We start from the raw sequence: 13131 nt of genomic DNA on the forward strand, positions 1-13131 counted from the left end.
TGATCTACCCGCCTCGGCCTCTGAAAGTGCTGGGATTACAGGTGTGAACCACCGCACCCAGCTACTTTACCTTTATTTTAAAGTCTTCATTTTAGAATACTGTATGCCATAGCTTTCAAAAATGATGCATTTTATTATCAAAAATATAAAAAAGAAAATTCGAAGATTTCACAGCCATGGAGCTGGCTTATTCCAAGACAGAAACCAGGGTTTCCTAGAGTTGCCTTGGTTCCTGACAGATTTTTTGGTTTTGGTGCTAGTCCCGAATGTTCTTATAATCAACTCCTTTATTATAGGCAACAACTCAGGAAAGGTCTGTATTTATACATCAAAAACCACAATAACAACAACAACAAAACTAGTTAGATATACTGTAGCACTGAGGTGATAGTGCTATAGTATATCTAATTAGTGATGATTGATGAGTGCTTTACTTTCCAATAAAATGTGATTTTTAGCTACTGGTGCTCAAGATAATGTCTTTCACTATGTTATTGTACTTAAATCTAACCCTAGCAACTCCCTCTTTCCAAAGCCACTAAATTATGACATATTTTCTGTGACAGAGAAATAACATATTTTTGTTTAAATTTTTTTTCTTTTTTTTTACCCTAGAACTTAAAGTATAATAATAATAATAAAGAAATAACATACTTTTACATTATTGTCCTACTGTGATACTTATTTCTAAGTATGTGGACCATATACTCTTTGATCACCCTATCATATTTCAGTTGGTGATATCTCTTTTTTAGCAAGCATAGAAATATAATTCAGTCTTTTCTTCAGTATTGTTAATCAGAACAATTTTTGTTGATAGTTTTAAAAGTTTCTTTTAACTTCAGTACTCGGTATTTGTAATGTCATATAAGTTTTGGGGATCATTGTCAAATTTGGAAGGCCTTTACTATGTTTCCTTCATAATATGCTCTTAGAGAATACTTGCCATTTATAGTATTGCTATGTTTGTGCTTACAAACTCAGGAAATCAAGTAAATTTTATTTTGTACTTTTCATAAAAATGTATGATGTATTTGTATTTGAATACATTTCGAACAGGAGTGAATTTCAAAAAAAAAAAAAAAAAAGTGACTGTAATTCATTGCAGAGGACATCATAAGAGAGACTGACCGTGTAAAAGGAAATGCCCTCACAGATGTGGCAGCCAAGGCCACTGCACTGAAAGGGCCAATGAAGCTTATGGGCATGCTGCTCAGCATACATAGAGCTGGGCCAGAAAACTCTGAAGAAGAACAAAAATGGGCCAGGGATTGCAGTTCAGTCCAGGATCCCTCTGGCTGGCTGATTGATGGTAATAAATTACTAACGCCGAGTACCAATTGTAGGAAAATAATTAAGCACTTTCATGATTCTTTCCACCCTAGAAGGGATTCTTTGCTTCAGTTAATGTCTCATTTGTTTATGGGGATAAATCTTTTCAAGACACTAAAACAGGTGACTCAGCCCTGTGAGCTCTGTGTCTGAAATAACCCAAAGAGCCAGCAATTTTCTCCTCCTCCAGTTGAACCTGTCCAACATTGAGGAACCTATCCAGGTGAGGACTGGCAACTCTAATTTACTCAGATGCCTTTCTGCAGGAGATTCAAATATTTGCTAATGCTTACTGATACATTCACTGGTTAGATCCAGGCATTCCCCCACCCTATCTGACAAGTGTTTACCAGAAGAAATAATTCCTCCTTTTGGGTCATCCAAAGGCCTGCAAAGTGACAATGGCCCATCTTTCACAGCAGGCATCTCCCAACAGCTATCCTCAGCTTTAGGAATCCAATATCACCTTCACTCTGCATGGAGACCGCAGTCCTCTGGAAAGGTGAAAGGGTTAATCATACTCTAAAGAAGACTCTAGCTAAGTCAGAGGCCTATCTCTAACACCCATAGCTTACTCCGGGTTTGAGCTGCTCCAAAGGAAAACTTACAATTACATCCTGTTGAGTTAACATACGGAAGGCCTTTCCTAACCACAGATCTCCTAATAGAAAAGGGCTTATCAATTACAAAAATATGTCATCAATGTAGGACAGGTGCAAAGGCACTCTGTGAATAGGGAAACAAAAGGCTTCCCCTCCCACACGGGAGGAAAATTCCGTTTCAGCTCAGCTAGGGATTTAGTCTTACTAAAGACATGGGAGGAAGTTCTCCAGCTGACCAGCTTTTCCCAACGTGGAAAGGACCACAGCAAGGCCACCTGAGCTCTCCAACAGACCTTGAACGCCAAGGGAGTCACAGGTGGGTACACCTGTGTGGAGGTAAAGCTGTTGCTTATTCTGGGAGCCCAATCTGAGGCTGGGGGAGGTGGGCGCGGGGTTATTTTAGCGTTGGCGGAGCACTGGCCCTGTCGCTGCGCGTCTGCTCCTTCTCGCGTTTCTCCTGCCGCCCTAGTCCCGCAGTGGCCATGAGGGAGATAGTGCTATGGGAGACCGGGCAGTGCGGGAACCAGATCGGCGCCAAGGTTGGTGGCTGGGGCTCTGAGGGCCCAGCGCGGGCCTGCCGGGTGGCCCAGGAAGATGTTGGCAGCGGCTGGGGCTGTATTGCGGCCCCTGGGCTCCCCGCCTGGGACGTGGTGGAGCTGGGTGGCTGGCTAGGCAGCCAGGGCGGACCCCCAGGGATCCAGCGGCCTGGGGGTGGGGGTAGGAGAGGGGCTGGGGAGCCTCGGGCTCCCTGGTCTCCGTGACTCAGCCCTGGCCTGTTTGACCCCTCGTGTCTCTTGCAGTTCTGGGAGGTGATCTCTGATGAACATGCCATCGACTCTGCTGGCACCTACCACGGGGACAGGGACCTGCAGCTGGAGCGCATCAACGTGTACTACAACGAGGCCAGCGGTGAGACCCCTGTCCTTTCCCCGCCGCCCTGCTGGGAATGGCTGCCCTCCCCTCGCTGATGCCCTCCCGCCCCCCTCAGGTGGCGGGTACGTGCCCCGCCCTGTGCTTGTGGATCTGGAGCCGGGCACCATCGACTCTGTGTGCTCAGCGCCCTTCGGGAGGATCTTCAGGCCGGACGACTTCATCTTCGGTGAGCTGCGGGTGAGGACTGGAGTGCGGCTCCTTAGCCAGGGCAGCTCAAATTCAAAGAGTGCCCCAAGGTCATCGCTGTGGGAACCGTGGAGCTAGGGCCCCTGAACACCCTCCTACCCTGAGTCGCTCAATCTCCTTCTCCTAAACGGGCTTTGGGAGGAAGGCCCGGCTGTCTGCCTGAGACGAGCTGCTGATGCAATCTTTCTGCAGGGAGCTGGGCTGGGGGCAGTGGCTGCTGCTTTCCTCGGGGATGGGCAGGAGCCACCTGCAGCGAGGTCTGTTGTTAGGCTGTCTCAGGTTCGGCTCCTGACTTAATTTCTAACAGGGGAGGCTGCTGTCCTTCAGCTTTGGGGGAGGGAGGTCCACCTGCTCCACCTGCAGGGTGAATGGTGCTTTCACCTCACATGTGATACTTGGTCCTTTTTTGCATTGTGGTGACCCCTGATGACTGTATATCTGACCATCCAGTGACTTGCTGTACTGTCTTACCAGGTCAATGTGGGGCCGGGAACAACTGGGCCAAGGGGTACTACACAGAAGGTGCAGAGCTGAAGGAGTCGGTGATGGATGTTGTGAAAAAAGAATCTGAGAGCTGTGACTGACTGCAGGGTTTCCAGCTTACCCACTCCCTGGGTGGGGGTACTGGGTCTGGGATGGGTACCCTTCTCATCAGTAAGATCTGGGAGGAGTACCCAGACAGGATCATAAACACATTCAGTGTTCTGCCTTTGCCCAAGGTGTCAGACACCATGGTGGAGCCCTACAATGCCACCTTCTCAGTCCACCAGCTCATAGAAAATGCAGATGAGACCTTTTGCATTGATAGTGAAGCTCTGTAGTTCTGTATGACATCTGTTCCAAAACCCTAAAACTGCCCACACCCACCTACGGTGACCTGAATCACCTGGTGTCTGCTACCAAGAGTGGGGTCCCCACGTGCCTGTGCTTCCCAGGCCAGCTGAATACTGATCTGGGAAGGCTGGTCACGAACGTGATCTTAGTTTCCTGGCTGCACTTCTTCATGCCTGGCTTTACCCCACTGACCAGCCATGGCAGCCAGCAGTACCGGGCCCTGACTGTGGCTGAGATCACCCAGCAGATCTTTGATGCTAAGAATGATTGTTGCCTGTGAGCCCCGTCATGGCCACTACCTAACGGTGCCTGCCATTTTCAGAGGTTGTGTGTCCATGAGGGAGGTGGATGAGCAAATATTCAATATTCAAAATAAGAACAGCAGCTACTTTGCTGATTAGCTCCCTCACAATGTGAAAACGGCTATCTGTGCCATGCCACCCAAGGGGCTAAAAATGGCCACCTGCATTGGCAACAACATGGCCATCCGGGAGCTGTTCAAGTGTGTTCCAGGCCTTCCTGCACTGGTACACGGGCGAGGGCATGGACGTGATGGAGTTCACTGAGTCCGAGAGCAACATGAACGACCTGCTGTCTATCAGCAGTACCAGGACGCCACAGCTGAGGAGGAGGAGGTGGCCTGGAGCCTGCCTTTTCTGGGTAAAGTAGGAAAGCGGTGTGGGTTCTTATCGTGTGTTCTGATAGCCATGTGTCACTAGGCACTTGTTTGTGTCTTCACATCTTCTCCTGTTGTGTTTTAAAGCCTTTTCATAGTATGTGGTTTTGCCTAATAGAGCATTCTCTTAGCATCTGCTTTCACCTGCACTTTCTATAGGCCCTCTGGGTACTGCTGGCAGATGTGTGTAATTGTGCTGCAAGGTTGCAGCTGACTTGGGCTTCTATGCCAAGGAACAAGCATTCCAGTGGTTCCTGGCGGGATCAGTATGGGCTATGGACATGGCAGGCATGCTTCACAGGAGCATGAGGCTGCCCTGGGCCTTGGTTATCTGCTTAGTAGGGAACCTGCTTCCTGAAGGAAAGCCTGGCTTCTCCTCCACAGGACCAGCTGGCCTCTGTTTGTAACTTAAAAGTGGCCAGTGCTGCCCACCGCACCGCCACCCACTTCTAAAAGTGTTGGGCAATTCTACCCCAAGGTGGGAACTTGGAGATAATGTAGTAACACAGCTTGTCCTGAACCGGCAGTAAAAGGTGGTCAAATAGAGCCCCAGCTACCCCTTCCCCATGATAGTCTGGGTGTGTCAGTGTGACCTCTTCCCCCAATCATTTCAGCACATGGATATCTGGCAGGGGCAGAGACTAGTTGGCCAGAATCAAGCCCACTGTGTATTCACATGCATGTAGAAGGGAATTAGGTCCCATGTAGAAGGGAATTAGGCCCTGGGGGCTGTACATATGGTCGCTGGGCCTGTGTGCTCAGTGCAGTCTCTCCAGGGCACAGGTGCAGTTTCTGAACAGGAACTGGGAATCTGGCAACCAGTGAGGAAAATGCCCGTGCAGGGGTCTGTCCTGCCCCAGGTTGGAGGGATGGCACTCTGGAACAGTGGTTAATGTACACTGCCTCTTGTCTCCCCTATCGCCTGCTTCAAAGCAGAGGGAGAATACAAGGCTGTCAGGATGAGAGAGGTGGAAGTCGCACCTTTGGGGTCAGGCCCTTGAGCCACAGCCTCTTTCCCAGGCCTCTCAGGGAGCCTGGACTTCAAGGCCTGCCTCAGGGAAGCTGTCAAATAAGATAGGTGTGAGCTGGGTGCTCAGGAGCACACCCAGGACAATGCTCTTCTACCTGGCTGTTGTAGAACTCACCCATGGCCTGTGTGATACTCTCTTGGTAACTCACCCCCTCACACAGGTAGATTGGGAAGATGAAGCCAGCATAGCCTGGGGTTGGGCAGACGTTTAGGTCCTACCCCAGATCCTCTTGACCTTCCCCTAGGCCTACCCACCTGCCTCAGATGCATCAGGAAGGCAGGTGAGGCTCATTTCCTTTTCCCTAAATGCTGGCAACTGCCTCTTGAAGCCAAATGGGAACAGGCAAGCAGGAGAGTGTCTCATCTTCAGAAAAGATGGGCTTCTGGAAGCAGCTAGGAGGTGAGAGAAGTCCCCCTTACTGCCCCAACCTGTTCTCAGAGCAGGAAAAGGGGCCTCTGTGACAGCCCTCCTCACTGGCTCTCACCCTCTGAGGGGTGTCCTTGCCTAGCGCAGCCCAGGCCTGCACCCACCTGAGATGGCCTTACATGGATCCGGTTGGGAAGGTTCAGCTGCAGCAACCACTGGAAGCTGCCCACGCCTAGTGTCTCCACTCATGGGTGGTGTCAGATGTTCCTCCCTCCTGTAGTGGTACAGCCAGAGTGGCAGAGGGGGCAAGTCACTGCTGCAGTTCCCACCTGGGTCTGAGTGGGGCCCAGGCTTGGCTCCTGTGTATTTCCCCATTACCTGGTTCCACCTGGGGCTTCATGGATGGGAGTGGTCCTCTTAGGGGCCTTTTTTTCATATGCCACCTGCAGTTCTGGGTTTCTCAAGTCTCAGGAGTCCCCCTTCCAGCCTGGCTAGCATGGTGGGCCATGGGGGAAGGGGCATGAAGCTTCCAGAAAGCAGAACCTAGTGGCTGCTGGTGGTTTCCCTCCTTCAGTGGGAGGCAGCTCAGAATCTCAACGTTCTTGTAGAGCTTCAAAACAGTACAGACAGGGTAGCGTGTAAGCAATTGAGGTAGAATGGTGGGGCCAGGAGGGAGCAGGGCCAAGGCCTGGTGGCTTACCCATGTAAAGGGGATTGTAGGGATTATCTACTATCAGGGAATTCAGTGGAGCTTGGTCTTGCTAAAGCCCTAATGAACTTGGGCTTGGACATGGGAGACAGCATGAAGCAGGGGCTCTACTACACACTGCAGTTTTTGAGCAGCTGTGCCATGGTGTGCCCATAGATGTTCCCCACCTGGAGCACAGCTGTGGGTAGAAGCTGGCGTAACTGCAGAGGGAAGAGGAGGAGGAGGCAGGAGGAGTCTCAAGAGCAGTCTCAGGCAGCCAGGCAGGGCCTCTGCAAGCGAAATGCAGATCCAGCCTGTTGGCCTCTTAGCTTCTTGGCCTGCTGCAGATCACCTGACCTCTGCTTACCTGTAAATGGGGGTTGCAGTAGCACCCGCCTTCTGGGATTCTTGCAGCTTGAAGGGGCAGCACACACCACGTGCTGAGAATGCACCTGACTCCGGGGAGCTTCTCTGACAGCACATCAGATTCAGCATATCTAACCTCTACTAGACACCATGAAATCTTCCCTACCCCTCATTCCAACTGAAGGAAAAGGGAGTCTGTCCTAGGGGAGCAAGTTCAGGCATATTTCTGTGGTGGGCACATGGCCCAGGCTTGGGAAAGCCCCTTGGACACATACTGGTTTCACCAGGAATCTGTGGGGGTGGATTTAGCCTGGAAGCCTGTACCCTAGGAGGCCAGTGGCCCCCTACATGGGACCAGGACTGTACCCCAGGAGGCCAGTAGCCCCCTGCATGGGAGGCAGGTGGTGGGGCTGAACTTTGAGGGAAGTCATTTGGCATCAGGAAAAGTTGTGCAAGTGGTGTTTGGTGGTTCAGTTCTGCAGGGCAAATGGTTGGTGGTGGTTCAGTTCTGCAGGGCGTGTGTAATAACCCAAAGTGTGCAAAGTTACCACAGGCTCATCAGTTTAAAAGGTAATGGGGACAGTTGGCTTCACCTGCCCCTTTCCCAGAAGTAACTGGTGTTCAGAGGTAGATTTGGTTTCTTCCAAGCCCTTTCCCTTTGCATGTAGCTGTGTGTATGTATTTAGGTGTGTACACACACACATTCTGTAGAAGAGTTTTGTCTTTTTATTTGGGGGCATGACTAGTGAGGCAGCCTGGCATTTGCTTATCTTGTCTTTTAAGTGTTGAGTCCTCTATGGAGCGGGCACTGCGTCCTTACTAGCTGGCCTCTGCCAGCTGTTTGTTCCTCCAGTTTCTGCCCTTCACAGATATGCTAGCCACCTGTTGTGACATTCAGCAGTCTGGTCCCCAGTTAGTAACATGAGAGGACTTAATTAGCTACATCATAAAACTGAAAAAGCTCACACTATGCAGAGAGAAAGTATAAATTAACATTTGTGTACTACTTGGCTGGAGTCCACAGTACATGACTGAGATGACAAAAGGGTTTTTTCACCTAATATTTGGACCCTGAAAGAGGGCATTTATGGTTTTCTTATTTAGAACACAGAATAAATACTACCCAAAATTGTCCCCAACTCCCACTTCACCTCTCTAGTTTACCTACCTTGGAGAGAAAGAGGAACTCACCTGGTTAATGCAAGCCTGAAATTTTGAGCCAGGTCACTGTGTAAAGGTCATACTGACTCTGTCCTCTCATGTGTCACATTCTCAGCTCAGGTATTTCGTAGCTGCCTGCATACAGGTAGATACAGTACCCTCGTAGTCTCCTTTCTTGGTATGATACATGCCTGCCAGCATGTGAGAGGGCTCAAGGTCCAGGCTTATGGGATGATTTGGGCAAGACTGTTCTGCTTGCCCCATCTCATCTCTCCAGGTGAAACTGCATGCGTATGTTCCTCCATCTAGTTCCAGAATTAGGGGATAGGGTTATATGGTTTGGCTCTGTGTCCCCACACAAATCTTACCTTAATTTGTGATAAAGCCCATGTGTCAAGGATGGGACTAGGTGGAGGTAATTGAATCATGGGGCAGTTTCCCCCGTACTGTTCTCATGGTAGTGACTGAGTTTTCCCAAGATCTGATGGTTTTATAAGGGGCTTCCCCCTTCACTTGGCACTCTCTTCTCTCATGCCTGCTGCCATGTAAGGTGTGACTTTGCTCCTCTTTCACCTTCTGCCATGATTGTGTGGCCTTCTCAGCCATGTGGAACTGTGAGTCCATTAAACCTCCTTTCCTTTATAAATTACCTAGTCTCAGGTATGTCTTTATTAGCAGTGTGAGGACAGACTAATACAATAAATTGGTCCCAGGAGTGGGGTGCTGCTGTAAACACACCCCAAAATGTGGAAGTGATTTTGGAGCTGGGTAACAGGCAGAGGTTGGAACAGTTTGGAGAGCTTAGCAAACAGGAAGATGTTGGAAGGTTTGGAACTTCCTAGAGACTTGTTGAATGGCTTTGACCAAATTGCTGATAGTGATGTGAACAATAAGGTCCAGGCTGAGGTGGTCTGAGATGGAGATGAGGATCTTGTTGGGAACTGCAGTAAAGGTCACTCTTGCTATGCAAAGAAACTGGTGGCACTTTGCCCCTGCCCTAGAGATTTGTGGAACTTTGAACTTGAGAGAGATGATTTAGGGTATATTGCAGAAAAAATTTCTAAACAGCAAAACATTCAAGAGGACACAGAGGGACCAGGCATGGTGGCTCATGCCTGTAATCCTAGCACTTTGGGAGGCCAAGGTGGGTGGATTACTTGAGGTCAGGAGTTCAAGACCAGCTTCACCAACATGGAGAAACCCTGTCTCTACTAACAATATAAAAATTAGCCAGGCATGGTGGCAGGCACCTGTAATCCCAGCTACTCAGGAGGCTGAGGCAGGAGAATCACTTAAACCCAGGAGGTGGAGTTTGCAGTGAGCCGAGATCACGCTATTGTACTCCATTCTGGGGGATGAGAGTGAAACTCCATCTCAAAATAAAGAGGAAGTAGAACATAAAAGTTTGAAAAATTTGCAGCCTGATGATGCAGTAGAAAAGAAAAAACTCATTTTCTGGGGAGAAATTCAAGCCCACAGCAGAAATTTGCATAAGCAACAGGGAGCTGAATGTTAATCACCAAGACAATGGGGAAAATGTCTCCAAGGCATGTCAGAGACCTTCACAGCAGCCCCTCCCATCACAGGCCTAAAGGCCTGGGAGGAGAAAATGGTTTCCTGGGCCAGGTCTAGAGGCCCCCTGCAGTGTGCAGCCTTGGGACTTGGTGCCCTGCATCCCAGTCACTCCAACCATGACTAAAAAGGGACCAAGGTACAGTTCAGGCCATTTCTTCAGAGGTACAAGCCTCAAGCCTTGGTGGCTTACACATGGTGTTGGGCCTGCAGGTGTGTAGAAGTCAAGAATTGGGGTTTAGGAACCTCTGCCTAGATTTCAGAGGATGTATGGAAATGCCTGGATGTCCAGGCAGAGATTTGCTGCAGGGGTACAGCCCTTCTGGATAACCTCTGCTAGAGCAGTGTGGAAGGAAAATGTGGGGTTTGAGCCCCCACACAGAGTCCCCACTGGGGCACTGCCTAGTGGAGCTGTGAGCAGAGGGCCACTATCTTCCAGATCCCAGAATGGTAGGTCCACCTACAGCTTGCACAGTGCACCTGAAAAAGCCCCAGACACACAATGCCAGCCTATGAAAGCAGCTGAGGGAGCAAGGCTGTACCCTGCAAAGCCACAGGGACAGAGCTGCCCAAGGCTGTGGGAAGCCTTGCATCAGCAAGACCTGGACATGAGACATGGAGTCAAAGGGGAGATCATTTCAGAGCTTTAAGAATTGACTGTACCACTGGATTTTGGAATTGCATGGGGCCTGTAGCCCCTTCATTTTGGCCAGCTTCTCACATTTGGAACAGGTGTATTTATCCAATGTCTGTACCCCCATTGTATCTAGGAAGTAACTAACTTTCTTTTGACTTTACAGGCTCATAGGTGGAAGGGACTTGTCTCAGATGAGACTTTGGAGTATGGACTTTTGAGTTAGTGCTTAAATGAGTTAAGACTGTGGGGGACTATTGGGAAAGCAAAATTGGTTTTGAAATGTGAGAACATGAGATTTGGGAGGGGCTGTGGATGGAATAACATGGTTTGGCTCTGTGTCCCCACCCACATCTCACCTTGAATTGTGATGTTCCCTATGTGTCAAGGGTGGGACCAGGCGGAGAGAAATGAATCGTGGAGGGTGGTTTCCCCATACCGTTATATTGAGTGAGTCCTCATGAGATCTGATGGTTTTATAACGGACTTCCCACTTAACTTGGCTCTCACTTCCCTCTTGCCTGCCACAATGTAAGACATGACTTTGCTCCTTCTTTACCTTGCATTGTGATCTTGAGGCCTCCCTAGCCATGTGGAACTGTGAGTCCATTAAACCTTCTTTCCTTTATAAATTACCCAGTTTCAAGTATGTCTTTATTAGCAGCATGAGAAGAGACAAGAGGTCTCATGTTGACCTCAAGTTTATGCCAGTTTTTCCACATCAGCTTTCCAAGACAGTCCCTGGTGTAGGGTTTATAAGATGCCATGGAGATTTGTTAAGTCAATATCTACTTTTATTGTGTGGGTGCTTTATAAATTAGAGCCCTGGAGAGGAATAGGTGTCAGAGCTACTCCAAACCCCTAACATATAAACATCTAAGCCCGGCCCTTTTTTGGTGGTAAAATATATATAACATAAATCTTACCATTTTAATCATGCTTAAATGTACAGTTCAGTGGCATTCAGTATACTCGCATTGTTGTACAACCATCTCCTTTATCCATATCTACAACTTTATTATTATCCTAAACTGAAACACCATCCCCATGAAGAAGTCATTGAATAGAAGACTGATGCATTTGACTCCATAAAAATTAAAACTTTCTATGAGAGAAAAATGCCTCAAAGTCAAAAGTCAACAGACTGGGGAAATCTCCAACATATATAACAGACAAAGAGCTAATTTGGGTAATGTATATATAAAGCTATCATAAATTATTAAAAGACCAGCAGCAAAATTGAAAAATGGACAAAGAATGTTGTATTAGTGCATTTTCATGCTGCTGAAAAAGACATACCCAAGACTCAGCAATTTACAAAAGAAAGAGGTTTACTGGACATACAGTTTCACATGGCTGAGGAGGCCTCACAATCATGGTGGAAATTGAAAGGCACGTCTCACATGGCGGCAGCAGGAGAGAGAATAAAAGCCAAGTGAAACGGGTTTCCCCTTATCAAACCATCAGATCTGATGAGACTTATTCACTACCATGAGAACAGCAGAGGGGAAACTGTCCCCATGATCCAAGAATCTCCCACCAGGTCACTCCCACAACACGTGGGAAATATGGGAGTACAATTCAAGATGAGATTTGGGTGGGGACACCAAGCCAAACCATATCAGATATAAAGAGACAGTTCAAAGAAAAATGTAGATTTTTAAATATTTGCGAATTTTTTACTGTGGTAAAATATGCATAACAAAGTTCACCACTTTAACCATTTTGAGGTGTATAATTTAGTGGCATTAAGTACAAATACATTGTTGTACAACCATCATCACTATCCATTTTCAAAACTATTTTATCATCCCAAACTGAAACTCTATCCATGGAACAATAACTCCCCATTTCCCTTCCTCTCATCCCCTGACCCCCACTATTTTATTTTCTATGTCTATAAATTTGACTACTCTAGGTACTTCATATAAGTGGAAGCATACAGTATTTGCTTTTTTGTCTGACTTATTTTACTTAGCAAAATCTTCTCAAGGTTTGTTGTAGCATGTATCAAAATTTATTTTTAAGGTTGAATATATCATTGTATATATTGTATATATAGTCAAAATATATTGACTATATTTGCTTACCCATTCATCTATAGATGGACATTTTGGTGGTTTCTACACTTTGGCTATTGTGAGTGCTGCTATAAACATGGCTGTGCAAATATCTGTGCAAATTCCTGCTTTCAGTTCTTTTAGGTATATACCCAGAGGTGGAATTGCTAGATCATATGGTGATTACTGTTTTCCATAGTAGCTGCGCCATTTTACTTTCCCACCAGTAGTATGCAAGAGTTCTGACTTCTCCACATCCAGCATTTGCTGTTCTCTGGGTTTTTGTTGTTTGTTTTGGTTTGTTGTTGGTTTTTTTTATGCTAGCTATACTTATATGTGTCAGTTGGTATTGCATTGTGCTTTTGATGTACATTGTTCTCATGAAAATTGATGCTGAGCACCTTACCCTGTGCTTACTGGTCATTTGTATATCTTCTTTAAAGAAATGTATATTTTAAAACCTTTGCTCATTTTTAAATTTGATTTTGTTGTTGTTGTTGCTGAGGTCTTTATATAGCCTGGATATTAATTACTTATCAGATATATAATGTGTGGATATTTTCTCCCCCTCTGTGAATTGTATTTTCAATCTATTGATTGTATCTTCAGATACACAAAAGGTCTTAACTTTAATAAAGTTATTTTTATGTATTTTGTTGTTGTTGCCTGCACTTTCACTGTCATATCCAA

At 47.2% G+C, this 13131-nt stretch overlaps 1 pseudogene; it reads left to right on the top strand.

Moving 5' to 3' along the window:
- Nucleotides 1-2416: 2416 nt before the first annotated feature.
- LOC100452081 (tubulin beta-8 chain-like) lies at nucleotides 2417-4606 on the top strand (annotated as a pseudogene).
- Nucleotides 4607-13131: the final 8525 nt, after the last annotated feature.

This window comes from Pongo abelii, chromosome 1 (assembly GCF_028885655.2).
Source record: "Pongo abelii isolate AG06213 chromosome 1, NHGRI_mPonAbe1-v2.0_pri, whole genome shotgun sequence".
In the NCBI taxonomy this organism is placed as follows: Eukaryota; Metazoa; Chordata; class Mammalia; order Primates; family Hominidae; genus Pongo; species Pongo abelii.